The sequence below is a fragment of the Oncorhynchus tshawytscha genome, linkage group LG28 (assembly GCF_018296145.1).
Source record: "Oncorhynchus tshawytscha isolate Ot180627B linkage group LG28, Otsh_v2.0, whole genome shotgun sequence".
Classification (NCBI taxonomy): domain Eukaryota; kingdom Metazoa; phylum Chordata; class Actinopteri; order Salmoniformes; family Salmonidae; genus Oncorhynchus; species Oncorhynchus tshawytscha.
Window position 1 is genome coordinate 30,008,790 of NC_056456.1, and position 13,687 is coordinate 30,022,476.

Genomic DNA, 13,687 nt, shown 5'->3' on the forward strand with positions numbered 1-13,687 from the left:
GTTTTTTTTTTAGACAAACACTCACACAGTTCTGGGCTGTTCATCTACAGCATGAAGCGGTCTTCTGCCTGACTGAGAAAGCAGTAGATGTTCTGATCCAGTTTGGCACCACACAAGTCAAGGTTCTCAAGCACAGAAACAGTGTCAATGCTGAGCATGACCTCAGTGTTGCACTATCAAAAACTGAGCCCAGAATAGACATGCTTGTTGAAATTTTCAACCAGCCACAAACCGCTCATGAGAAGCAATCCCACACATGAATGGTCTCAGGATGCTTTACTGTTGGCATGACACAGGACTGATGGTAGTGCTCACCTTGTCTTCTCCGGACAAGCCCCAAACAATCGGAAAGGGGATTCATCAGAGAAAATGACTTTACCCCAGTCCTCAGCAGTCCAATCACTGTACCTTTTGCAGAATATCAGTCTGTCCCTGAGGTTTTTCCTGGAGAGAAGTGGCTTCCTTGCTTCCCTTTTTGACACCAGGCCATCATCCAAAAGTCTTCGCCTCACTGTGCGTGCAGATGCACTCACACCTGCCCGCTGCCATTCCTGAGCAAGCTCTGTACTGGTGGTACCCCAATCCCGCAGCTGAATCAACTTTCGGAGAAGGTCCTGGCGCTTGCTGGACTTTCTTGGGCACCCTGAAGCCTTCTTCACAACAATTGAACCGCTCTCCTTGAAGTTCTTGATGATCCGATAAATGGTTGATTTAGGTGCAATCTTACTGGCAGCAATATCCTTGCCTGTGAAGCCCTTTTTGTGCAAAGCAATGACGACAGCACGTGTTTACCATGGTTGACAGAGGAAGAACAATGATTCCAAGCACCACCCTACTTTTGAAGCTTCCAGTCTGTTATTCGAACTCAATCAGCATGACAGAGTGATCTCCAGCCTTGTCCTCGTCAACACTCACCTGAGTTAATGAGAGAATCACTGACATAATGTTAGTTGGTCATTTTGTGGCAGGGCTGAAATGCAGTGGACTTTTTTTGGGGGGATTCAGTTCATTTGCATGGCAAAGGGGGACTTTGCAATTAATTGCAATTCATCTGATCACTCTTGATAATATTCTGGAGTATATGCAAATTGCCATCATACAAACTGAGGCAGCAGAATTTATGAAAATGTATATTTGTGTCATTCTCAAAACTTTTGGCCACGACTGTACAGCATGCTCAGGAGGTAAAGCGAAACAAAAGTTATGTCAATATCTTTTATTTGTTCTTCAGGCTTGTTATATTTTTCCTTCCTGTTGCTATGGCAATATTACATACACACAGAGTCAAGACCTAACTTGCCAGGGCCTTGAAAGGGAAAGCTTGCCACCAGTGCCTTAGGTCAGTCATAGAAGACCAGGATATGTTCTCATGCGTAGCTTCGACTCAGGAGTGTGTTCTGAAAGCATATCAGCAACACAGCCCCTAACTGGATGAGTCACATAGTTTATTTTCATCTGTTAAACATGCATCACCAAATAATCCTCTGTGGATGTGTCACTGTATCACTGTTGATGTAAAGTAAGCAAACATTCTGTTAACAACATCTGAGATGCACGCAGAGTCAGACCACATCCTAAAAGTGTTCTCTGGACAGTGCAAGGGCAAGATAGGTTCCAAAACTGTTTGTGCTGTCTTGTCAACTCCAACGTTCATTGTGAGTTTACCATAGGGGTGGGCCAGACGGCACAAACAGATCTGGGATCGAGCTAACATGATTAAACCTGCTAGTTTCTTACTGGCCATTGTTTTCATGTTGGGAAATTTGGGTAAATAATACCATGATTATTCATTCTGGTAACTCATTAAAGTGTAGCTAGTTTGATTCTGTCACATGTTCGACATGGCAAAAAAGCTACACAATCACAATGGCAACATCAGTCTTCTAACCGTGCAACATGGAACTTTTCACTCCTGCAATTTTAGGGGCCCCTCATAGTGCCAGCAGAGTGCCCAACTCCAAGCATAACACATGCTGAATCTGGGAAGCTGGGCAAGAGAAGACTGTCCAAATGTTTCATTATTTTTAAAAGTCTGTATGGATTATCATAACCTAACAAGGTGACAGAGGTTATGAATGGTTAAAATGAGACAGAATTTGCGCATGGCATAACTGACTATTGGACGGGGGAACCAGTGGTGCAGGGATGCTGCTAGACTTTTGTTTAATCTTTTTCTATTGAAATATATTGAAGAGAATGATAATGGAAAGATTTTAAAATGAAAAGAGCAGTTTCCTCTTTGGGACTGTGATTGACTGCATGTGTGACTAGACATGATTGTGTATCATGGGAAACATTAATTCTTTATTAGAATAGAATAATTATATATTCAGTCAGTAGGCCTCTGAAAAAGATTTTCCAATAATTCTTGAAATCACATTATCACGCATACATTGCAGGGCAAAACCAATAGCATAGACTGTTCTATGATGAATTAACAAATCTGAATTCAGACTGAATTTCCTTCCTAGACAGCATGATTCATAACAGGGATTCCCTAATTCCCACACAGTCATATTTACAATATTTGTGATTCTGTTGGTTTAAACTTTTGCCCTCACTTTTTCCGTGACTCACACAGCTCTATCCTAGTGAAAGGGATGTACGTGTATATGGTTGTCGAAGCGATGAGGATTACATCATGACTAAGACAAGACGTAATCCTCAGGCCCAGAAATGAATTGAAATAAAAATGTGTATTTGGCATCAATTTAAACCAAACCCAATACTGCTGCCAAACATGAATAGCTGTGTGAATATTGATCATTCTGACACTAGCGATGGTTTAATGCTGTCTTGGGACTTTCAGACCAGGGCATACTTCTGTATATGCATGGCAGATTGACAGATTTTTTCATACAGGATGATTGCTTTCCGGCAAGTTGCTGTTATAATATCTGAAACAGATGTGGATAGAGGCGGGTGGAAAGTTACAAACATTCTCATTGGAAGCCAAGCACAACTGTTTATATAATGTTTTATATTACAATTCGATGTTAAATGAGTAAATTACAGTGGCAAGAAAAAGTAGGTGAACCCTTTGGAGTTGTCTGGATTTCTGCATAAATTGGTCAGAAAATTAGTTCTGGTCTTCATCTAAGTCACAACAGACAAACATAGTCTGCTTAAACTAATATCACACGCGTTATTGTATATTTCTTGTCTATTTTGAATACATAATTTAAACATTCACAGTGTAGGTTGGAAAAAGTATGTGATCCCCTAGGCAGATGTGGATAGAGGCGGGAGTCAGGTAACCTGGAGTAGAGTCATTGAGACTAGATTGGAGATGTTGGTTAGAGCTGCCCTGCCCTAAAACATTCATACATTTTTTGTTTGCTATTCACAAGAAGCATTGCCTGATGTGAACCATGCCTTCGAACAAAAGAGATCTCAGAAGACCCAAGATGAAGAATTGTTGACTTGCATAAAGCTGGAAAGGGTTACAAAAGTATCTCTAAAAGCCTTGATGTTCATCAGTCCACGGAAAGACAAATTGTCTATAAATGGAGAAAGTTCAGCACTGTTGCTACTCACTAGGAGTGGCCGTCCTGCAAAGATGACTGCAAGAGCACAGCGCAGAATGCTCAATGAGGTTAAGAAGAATCCTAGAGTGAAATATCTGGAACATGCTAACATCTCTGTTGACAAGTCTGCGATACCTAAAACACTAACAAGAATGGTGTTCATGGGAGGACACCACGGAAGAAGCCACTGCTGTCCAAAAAAAAACTTTGCTGCACATCTGAAGTTTGCAAAAGAGCACCTGGATGTTCCACAGCGCTACTGGCAAAATATTCTGTGGACAGATTAAATTAAAGTTGACTTGTTTGGAAGGAACACAACACTATGTGTGGAGGAAAAAGGCACAGCACACCAACATCAAAATCTCATCCCAACTGTAAAATATGGTGGAGGGAGCATGGTTTGGAGCTGCTTTGCTGCCTCAGAGCCTGGACAGCTTGCTCTCATCGACGGAAAAATGAATTCCCAAGTTTATCAATACATTTTGCAGGAGAATATAAGGATAAGGCTATCTGTCCGCCAATTGAAGCTCAACAGAAGTTGGGTAATGCAACAGGACAGCGACCCAAAACACAGAAGTAAATTAACAACAGAATAGCTTCAACAGAAGAAAATAAACCTTCTGGTGTGGCCCAGTCAGAGTCCTGACCTCAACCTGATTGAGATGCTGTGGCATGACCTCAAGAGAGCGGTTCACACCAGACATCCTAAGAATATTGCTGAACTGTAACAGTTTTGTAAAGTGGAATGGTCCAAAATTCATCCTCATCGTTGTGCAGGTCTGATCCGCAACTACAGGAAACATTTGGTTGAGGTTATATTTGCCAAAGGATGGTCAACCAGTTATTAAATACAAGGGTTCACATACTTTTCCCACTCTGTACTGTGAATGTTTACACTGTGTGTTCAATAAAGACATGAAAACGTATAATTGTTTGTGTTATTAGTTTAAGCAGACTGTGTTTGTCTATTGTTGTGACTTAGATGAAGATCAGATCACATTCTATGAACAATTTATGCAGAAGTCCATGCAATTCCAAAGGGTTCATATACTTTCTCTTGCCACTGTACTTCTTCATCATATTATTTTAGTGGGAACACGTTCTGATTTTCTAAGGGATTGACATTAAAGTCGGAAAGGCATTTGACCGTTGGGCAAGTCAGGAGAATTGTTTTGTTACCCAAAGATTATGATCACTTGCCCAAAAATTGTAATTCGCTTTTTACATTCAGAAGTGCCATATATGGCCTGCATTTCACCTACACATATAGGAATAATCAGAAAGATCAGTACTGGAATTCTTTATTTCGGGTGTTATCAGTAAAACAAATCTCAGAGCCGAGCTCTCAGAGCTCAACTTGCCCGACTGCCATAAATACCATAAATTGTTTGTCTTTCACTTAAACAAAAGGGAGGAACCAGAAAGATCTGTTTAGTCCCCTGGAATTATTTGCAGTTTGGTTGTTTAAAGCACATGTGGCCCAATGGAGCAACCTCAGAGCATGCTCAACTTGTGCAACTGCTCAGTTCACTTTCCCCAGGCAATAAAGAAACCCTTAATGTCAATCCCTACTTCTATATAATAAAGAGCTCATTGTCCTTATAACAACCCTCAATGTCATGTTGCTTACATTATAGTAACTGAGTATTTGTTTTAGGTTGTCACTCAGTCCTTTGCACTTCCTGAAAGGAGTGGCATCGATTAGATGTAAAGAGGAAGAGGCTAAATGTATACTGCTCCATCTTGTTTGTCCCTTTCATCCATTGTTTATGCCTGTAACACAAACTTATCAGGGTCACACACTCAGAGAATCCAGTTGTCTTGTGGTCAATATATTTTTTTTAACTGATTGTTCCGTCTTTGATGATACTGACCAGTTCTTATTATACTTTTCTCTGTCTGAACGAATTGTGTGTCAGGGTCAGTTTTAGTCTACCTGAACGAGGACTTCAGATTGTCTTGAAAGTATACATGTTTCTGATACACTGATGTCATACAGTAACACATGTTTTATTCTGTCACTTCCTGGTTGATGAGTGATTTTCAGGATACACACTGTAACATCACATTCACAACCTTAACGTATATTTTTGTTGATGTTTTGTACTGACCAGAGTAGCCTGGTTACCTTAAACTGTCACCATCATGTCCCCATCCTGTCACCTACTCCATACAGGTGTCTACTGTCTGAAGTATAGGTGCCACCCTTGCTGTCATTGAAATCCTGCACACTCATTGTATGAACTGCTGATGATCTGCTGATAGGGCAGCAAGGCAGAGTCACATATCTCAGTGGGAATCTTTCTTTCTACCCATATCTCTCACCCTCTCTCTTTCTCTCAATTCAATTACATTTAAGGGCTTTATTGGCAAGGGAAACATATGTTAACATTGCCAAAGCAAGTGAAGTAAATAATCAAAAAAAGTGAAATAAACAATAAAAAATAACAGTAAACATTACACTCACAAGTTCCAAAATAATAAAATAATTTCAAATGTCATATGTGCAAATAGTTGAAGTACAAAAGGGAAAATAAATAAACATACATATGGGTTGTATTTACAATGGAGTTTGTTCTTCACTGGTTGTACTTTTCTTGTAGCAACAGGTCATAAATCTTGCTGCTGTGATGACACACTGGTATTTCACCCGGTAGATATGGGAGTTTATCAAAATTGGGTTTGTTTTCGAATTCTTTGTGCATCTGTGTAATCTGAGGGAAATATGTGTCTCTAATATTGTCATACATTTTTCTGTTGGTTTACATTTTTGCCCTAACATTTTCTGTGACTCACACAGCTCTATCCTAGTGAAAGGGATGGTCGTCGAATCGATGACGATTACATCATGACTAAGACGAGATGTAATCCTCAGGCACAGAAATGAATTGAAATAAATATTTGGCATCAATTCAAACAAACCCAATATTGCTGTCAAACATGAATCGCTGTGTGAATATTGATCATTCTGACACTAGCGATGGTTTCATGCTGTCTTGGGACTTTCAGACCTGGGCGTACACACACACACACACACACACACACACACACACACACTCATTGTATGAACTGCTGATAGGGCAGCAAGGCAGAGTCACTTATCTCAGTGGGAATCTTTCTTTCTACCCATATCTCTCACTCATAAATCTTGCTGCTGCGATGACACATTGTGGTATTTCACCCAGTAGATATGGGAGTTTATCAAAATTAGGTTTGTTTTCAAATTCTTTGTGGATCTGTGTAATCTGAGGGAAATATGCGTCTCTATGGTCATACATTTGGCAGGAGGTTAGGAAGTGCAGCTCAGATTCCACCTCATTTTGTTGGCAGTGTGCACATAGCTTGTCTTCTCTTGAGAGCCCGGTCTGCCTACGGTGGCCTTTCTCAATCGCAAGGCTATGCCCACTAAGTCTCTACATAGTCAAAACTTTCCTTAGGTTTGTGTCAGTCACAGTGGTCAGGTATTCTGCCACTGTGTACTCTCGGTTTAGTGCCAAATAACATTCCAGTTCTGTTTTTTGTTAATTCTTTCCAATGTGTCAAGTAATTATCTTTTCGTTTTGTCATGATTTGGTAGGGTCTAATTGTGTTGCTGTCCTGGGGATCTGTGGGGTCTGTTTGTGTTTGTGAACAGAGCCCCATGAACAGCTTGCTTAGGGGACTCTTTTCCACCTCTGTAGGTGATGGCTTTGTTATGGAAAGTTTGGGAATAGCTTCCTTTTAGGTGGTTGTAGAATTTAACGTCTCTTTTCTGGATTTTGATCATTAGCGGGTATTGGCCTAATTCTGCTCTGCCTGCATTATTTGGTGTTTTACATTGTACACGGAGGATATTTTTGCAGAATTCTGCATGCAGTCTCAATCTGGTGTTTGTCCCATCTCTTTCGCTCTCTCTACCATTCTCTCTCTCCCTTTCTCTACTTATTTCAAACACAGCTGTGACTTGTACATGAAGTAAACACAGATCACAGCTGTCTTTCCTATTTACAGCATGTCAAGACAGACCACCTCTGTTGATGTTTTTGTGTCATTGCCTAACTGCTTTCTGTGCCACTACCTAATTGCTAGTGTAAGCACCTCCCTCTACTTCCTTCCACTGCCATATAAGGCAGCTGACCTGTTTGCATCCGGACCCTGGGAAAGCACTACGTAGATGCTATAAGAATACTTCACAAACCATTTACATAGGCCACAGGTCTCCTGTAAGAAACCCACAGGTGTGCCACCCAAAAGAGCTGTAGATTCCTTACACAAGTAAGCTTATGTAAACAATCATCAAAGGTCACACACTTAATACAGAAATATCATACGGTATGACACAGTAGTATCCTAATAACATCAGACCTTTTGACAACTTGTGACTCCAGGAATTACAAATGAGGAAAGGAAACGTTCAAGTTCATTGAATGAGAAAAGAGAGATTATATGATATGTACAATACAACCACACACATGGATACAAAGCATTTACAAATCAGAGGATAACACAAGTTTGGAAAAGTTTTTCCATTGTGGTCCTCATTAACAAAATACATAATTCATCAATGAACAACAAATTAAATATGAAAAACGAATGGAGTTGATGCAGTTTGGAAAAGTCAGTATGGCTTGAGCGGAGGGTGCATCGCTGGTACATTACAGCCAGGGAGAAAGTAAGCCTGTCAGACAAGCCAGTAGTTTTTCATCAAGGCCCATCTCTTTGTCTGACGTACCCAGCTACTCCATAGTAGCCGCTCATCCGTGGGTAGCTAGCTAATCCTCTATTGTCGACAGTGTAACACACTACTGAGTGATGCATCAGCTGCAGTAAAGCACCAGAAATTCAACCACACATCAGCAGTGGTGAGGAACAGTCCCTCTGCCTCTCTGATGTCTCAGACACATCAGTCTCCACCTTCTAAACAGCAGGTGAAAATAAAAAGCCTGAGCTGCTGCTGTCTTATTTAAATGAAAACATTAGCCATCCAGCTAGCTAGCTAGCCAAGGAAAAACAAACAGATTTAACATAAAAGTCTTGTAACTTTGACATTGAAGACCACCATATTTATGTGATCAAAACAAAAAAACACTTCAAAATTGTTAAATATTTACAAAATGTACAGTAGCCCTCTACCTAGGCGAACTCACGGCTCCATGGCAACCACGGAACCATTGCTCACTGTGTTATCAAAAGATATAATGGTGTAATGTTAAATCACTATCATTAACCAGCTAGATAATCAGGTATATGCAAAGTGAAAAGTCATTTAAACACATTAAACACTCCTCTAATGTGTGTCCATGTTAAGGAGAGGTGATTGGTCAGGGAGTGAATGCATCATCATGGAAAGTTCCAGTAATTGGTCAGGTTTGTGAATGTGTGCCATCGCCATGGAAACTCAATGTGGTTCCTGATTCACAGACATATATGGTATATGGGATGGGTGGTCTAACTGGTCTTCATCTGGGTTAGACATGATTCACCTACCACCCCCACATTAAACACCCCCTCACTGCTTACGCAAATCCTCCAACTTTTTTTAGGTCAAACTATTATCTCAGCCTGAGGACCAACTGTATCTAGTTACCCCCATATAAACCGCAGTGTAAGGGTGGATGGTAGGCCCCTTAGTTGCCCTGGATAGTTCGAGCTGTCTGTTTACTGTTGGTGAACAAAGAGAGGCAGGAAGCAGAATATCCAGTGAAAGGTTTTTATTTAAAGGTTATTGGAGCAGATGCAGGTATTTACAAAATATACAAATCATCCAACAAGATGCTGGACCAGGCTCAAAGTAAATGATAAACTGATTAAAACTTCTTAGGGATAGGAGTCCCGTTAGCGGGACACCTTCCGGTGAAACTGGAGGGTGCGCAATTCAAATAAATAATCAATACATAAATATTATAAATAAATACATATTATGGATTTTAAACATTTATGTACATATAAACGTCTTATATCGGCTGAAAGCTTAAATTCTTGGTAATCTAACTGCACTCTTTTGATTTACAGTAGCTATTACAGCGAAAAACATGCCATGCAATTGTTTGAGGACGGCGCCCCACATCAAAATATTTTTCCACCGGCCCAGGTTTCATACTTTCACAAATACAAATTAAATATTCACTTATTTTTTGAAAATCTTCCTCTGATTTGTCATCCAAAGGGTCACAGCTATAACATGTAGTGTCATTTTTTTAGATGAAATCCTTCTTTATATCCCAAAAAGTCAGTTTAGTTGGCGCCATCGATTTGAGTAATCCACTCGTTCAACATGCAGAGAAAGAAATCTGAAAATCTACCCCTAAACTTTGTTTCAAAATACATTTCTATTTACCCCTCAGATACCCTAAAATGTAATCAAACTATAATATTTATTTTGGAAAGAAGTGTGTTCAATAGGAAGCAGGTGCGTAATGTCTTCATGGTGCACGCAAACATGAATTTCCAAGACTGTGTCCATCTACTAAAACTGATATTTCTTATTCGTTTTTGAAGTTACAAGCCTCAAACCTTGAACATAGACTGCTGACACCCTGTGGAAGCCATAGGAATTGCATCCAGGGAGCTAATGTTCAATATGAACTTTCTCTTGCTATTCTGAGAGGATGGTCTCTCAAAAGAAATTCTGGTTGGTTTTTCTTTGGATTTTCCCGTTCCATGTCTATTGTGTTATATTCTCCTAAATTATTTTACATTTCTACAAACTTCAAAGTGTTTTCTTTCCAATGGTACCAATTATATGCATATCCTGGATTCAGGGCCTGAGCTACAGGCAGTTTACTTTGGGCACGTCATTCAGGCAGGAAGTGGAGAAAAAAGGGGCCTAGCCCTAATAATGAAAAAGACTGAAGAACAGTCTGACTAGCCCCTAGAGCTCAGAACAACCCTAACTAACTCCTGCAGAGACAGACTGCCATCTTAATCTTAATCATAAAGCGCTACAACTGAGCATTTCATACCTTTGCAGAGACCAGGTGGACGGAAACAAAAAACACTTATATTAATAGAAAACACTTTGTCAAACTAAGCCAATAAATAATTAACAAAGTAAACAACTCTACAATAACTGTTTAGATACTATAACCTGTATGATACAAACATATGTAGAATACTTATAAAGAGCTGGACTAGAGCAGAAACTCTTTCCCTCCAATTAGTAATAGAGTGTGTTTTCTCTTTCCCTCCAATTAGTAATGGAGTGTGTTTTCTCTTTCCCTCCAATTAGTAATGGAGTGTGTTTTCTCTTTCCCTCCAATTAGTAATAGAGTGTGTTTTCTCATTCCCTTTCTTTCCTTTTCCATTAGTTAGTTTTCTCTTTAATAGGAGTGTGTTTTCTCTTTCCCTCCAATTAGTAATAGAGTGTGTTTTCTCTTTCCTTCCAATTAGTAATGGAGTGTGTTTTCTCTTTCCCTCCAATTAGTAATAGAGTGTGTTTTCTCTTTCCTTCCAATTAGTAATGGAGTGTGTTTTCTCTTTCCCTCCAATTAGTAATAGAGTGTGTTTTCTCATTCCCTCCAATTAGTAATGGAGTGTGTTTTCTCTTTCCCTCCAATTAGTAATGGAGTGTGTTTTCTTAATGAGCAAACCGTGTGCACGTGTCACATGTCACCTGTGTGCTTGTTGGCCACGCCCATCCACATGCTACAAGACAGATCTCACACAGAAACATTTGTAAGTACCGCTTTAGACTAGCAACATAACTAATGCACTTTATCTGATTAGTCCCATTTCACAGTGTACATGGGGATTTAATTGCTAGGTCAACTCACCAAATATTACCTTTGGTTGAGTGTGTCACCTGTGTTTGATCTGTGCTAAGTAATTTGTAAACATTTAATATGAATTACAGAAGACAAGTGAGGAAGCACCAAGTTAGCTTTCTTACACCCAGCTTGTGCCTCCTGTAACCCATATTCTCTGCACTACATTGGCCCTGGCCCAGCCCATTTGCCAGGCTCCTAATTTCGGCAGTACACCAGCACCATCCCCAGTCTCTTTCTCTGGTCCAAACCCCATCACTATCCTTGCTCCCCTTAATGTGGCCCCCATTACATTGGCTCCGCTGCCTCCTCACAACCCTTAACCTGGCCCCAACTATTTGCAATGCGCTGACTTAGAGAACTGGTCTACTGCACATGGCACCTGGCATTCTACAATGACGCTTTGTAATTAATTATTCTTCCTCTCCCCTTATCCAATCATTATCTGAACCATTTCAATTGCTCACATTTATTTTTTTTCAGATGAATGACTTCACTGTCAACATCCTTGTTCCACTTTCTTTAAATGCAAGAGGGTTTGGAGCCTGACAGATTTGAACACATCAACCCAGAAACCCTGCTCTCTGTCATTGGTAATCCAACTTGACTGCAGATATTCTAAATGTAAGTAAGTAAAGAGAGAAAAAATAGTAGATATGTACAGAATGCCAAAAATAAAACTGGCCAATTTGCCCTAAGTTTAAAATCGTTTTGGTTGATGTATCCTATACTATTTACAATCTCAGTGAAAGTGTTCATTAGATTATTACATAATGCATGTGTATGGATGATGTATACTGAAGAGAAATATAAACGCAACATATAAAGTGTTGGTTTCATGAGCTGAAATAAAAGATCCTAGAAATGTTCCAAACGCACACAAAACGTATTTCTCTCATTTTGTGCACAAATTTGTTTATATCCCTGTTAGTGAGCATTTCTCCTTTGCCAAAATAATCCACCCACCTGACAGGTGTGGCATATCAAGAAGCTGATTAAACAGCATGATCATTAGACAGGTGCACCTTGTGCTGGAGACAATAAAAGGTCACTCTAAAATATGCAGTTTTGTCACACAGCACAATGCCACAGATGTCTCAAGTTTTGAGGGAGTGTGCAGTTGGCATGGTAACTGCAGGAATGTCCACCAGAACTGTTTCCATAGAATTTTATGTTAATTTCTAACATAAGCTGCCTCCAACCTCGTTTGAGAGAATTTGGCAGTACGTCCAACTGGCCGAGGACTGCCACATCCGTTTTTTTTCTCCATTTTATCAATGGCAATTTGAATACACAGAGATGCTGTGACGAGATCCTGAGGCCCATTGTTGTGCCATTCATCTGACGCCAACACCTCATGTTTAATCATGATAATGCACAGCCCCATGTCGCAAGGATCTGTACACAACTCCTGAAAGCTGAAAAAGTCCCAGTTCTTCCATTGCCTGCATACTCACCAGACATGTCACCCATTGAGCATGTTTGGGATGCCCTGGATCGACGTGTACAACAGTGTGTTCCACTTCCCGCCAATATCCTGCAACTTTGTACAGCCATTGAAGAGGAGTGGGACAACATTCCACAGGCCACAATCAACAGAAACTCTATGTGAAGGAGATGTGTTGCGCTGCATGAGGCAAATCGTGGTCACACTAGATACTGACTGGTTTTCTGATTCACGCCCCAATTTTTTTTTCAAGGTATCTGTGACCAACAGATGCATTTCTCTATTCCCAGTCATGTGAAATTCATAGATTAGGGCCTAAAGAATGTACACTGCTCAAAAAAATTAAGGGAACACTAAAATAACACATCCTAGATCTGAATGAATGAAATATTCTTATTAAATACTTTTTTCTTTACATAGTTGAATGTGCTGACAACAAAATTACAACAAAATTATCAATTGAAATCAAATTTATCAACCCATAGAGGTCTGGATTTGGAGTCACACTCAAAATTAAAGTGGAAAACCACACTACAGGCTGATCCAACTTTGATGTAATGTCCTTAAAACAAGTCAAAATGAGGCTCAGTAGTGTGTGTGGCCTTCACGTGCCTGTATGACCTCACGTGGCAAAGAACATTCTCCACGGCGTCTCCAGACTCTGTCACGTCTGCCACGTGCTCAGTGTGAACCTGCTTTCATCTGTGAAGAGCACAGGGCGCCAGTGGCGATGTCACGCCCTGGTCAAAGTATTTTGTGTTTATCTTTATGTATTTGGTCAGGCCAGGGTGTGGCATGGGGTTTTTGTAATTGTGGTGTGTTTGTCTTGGGGTTTTGGTGGTGGTATTGGGATTGTAGCTTAGTGGGTTATCTAGCAAAGTCTATGGCTGTCTGGAATGGTTCTCAATCAGAGGCAGGTGCTTATCGTTGTCTCTGATTGGGAACCATATTTAGGCAGCCATATTCTTTGA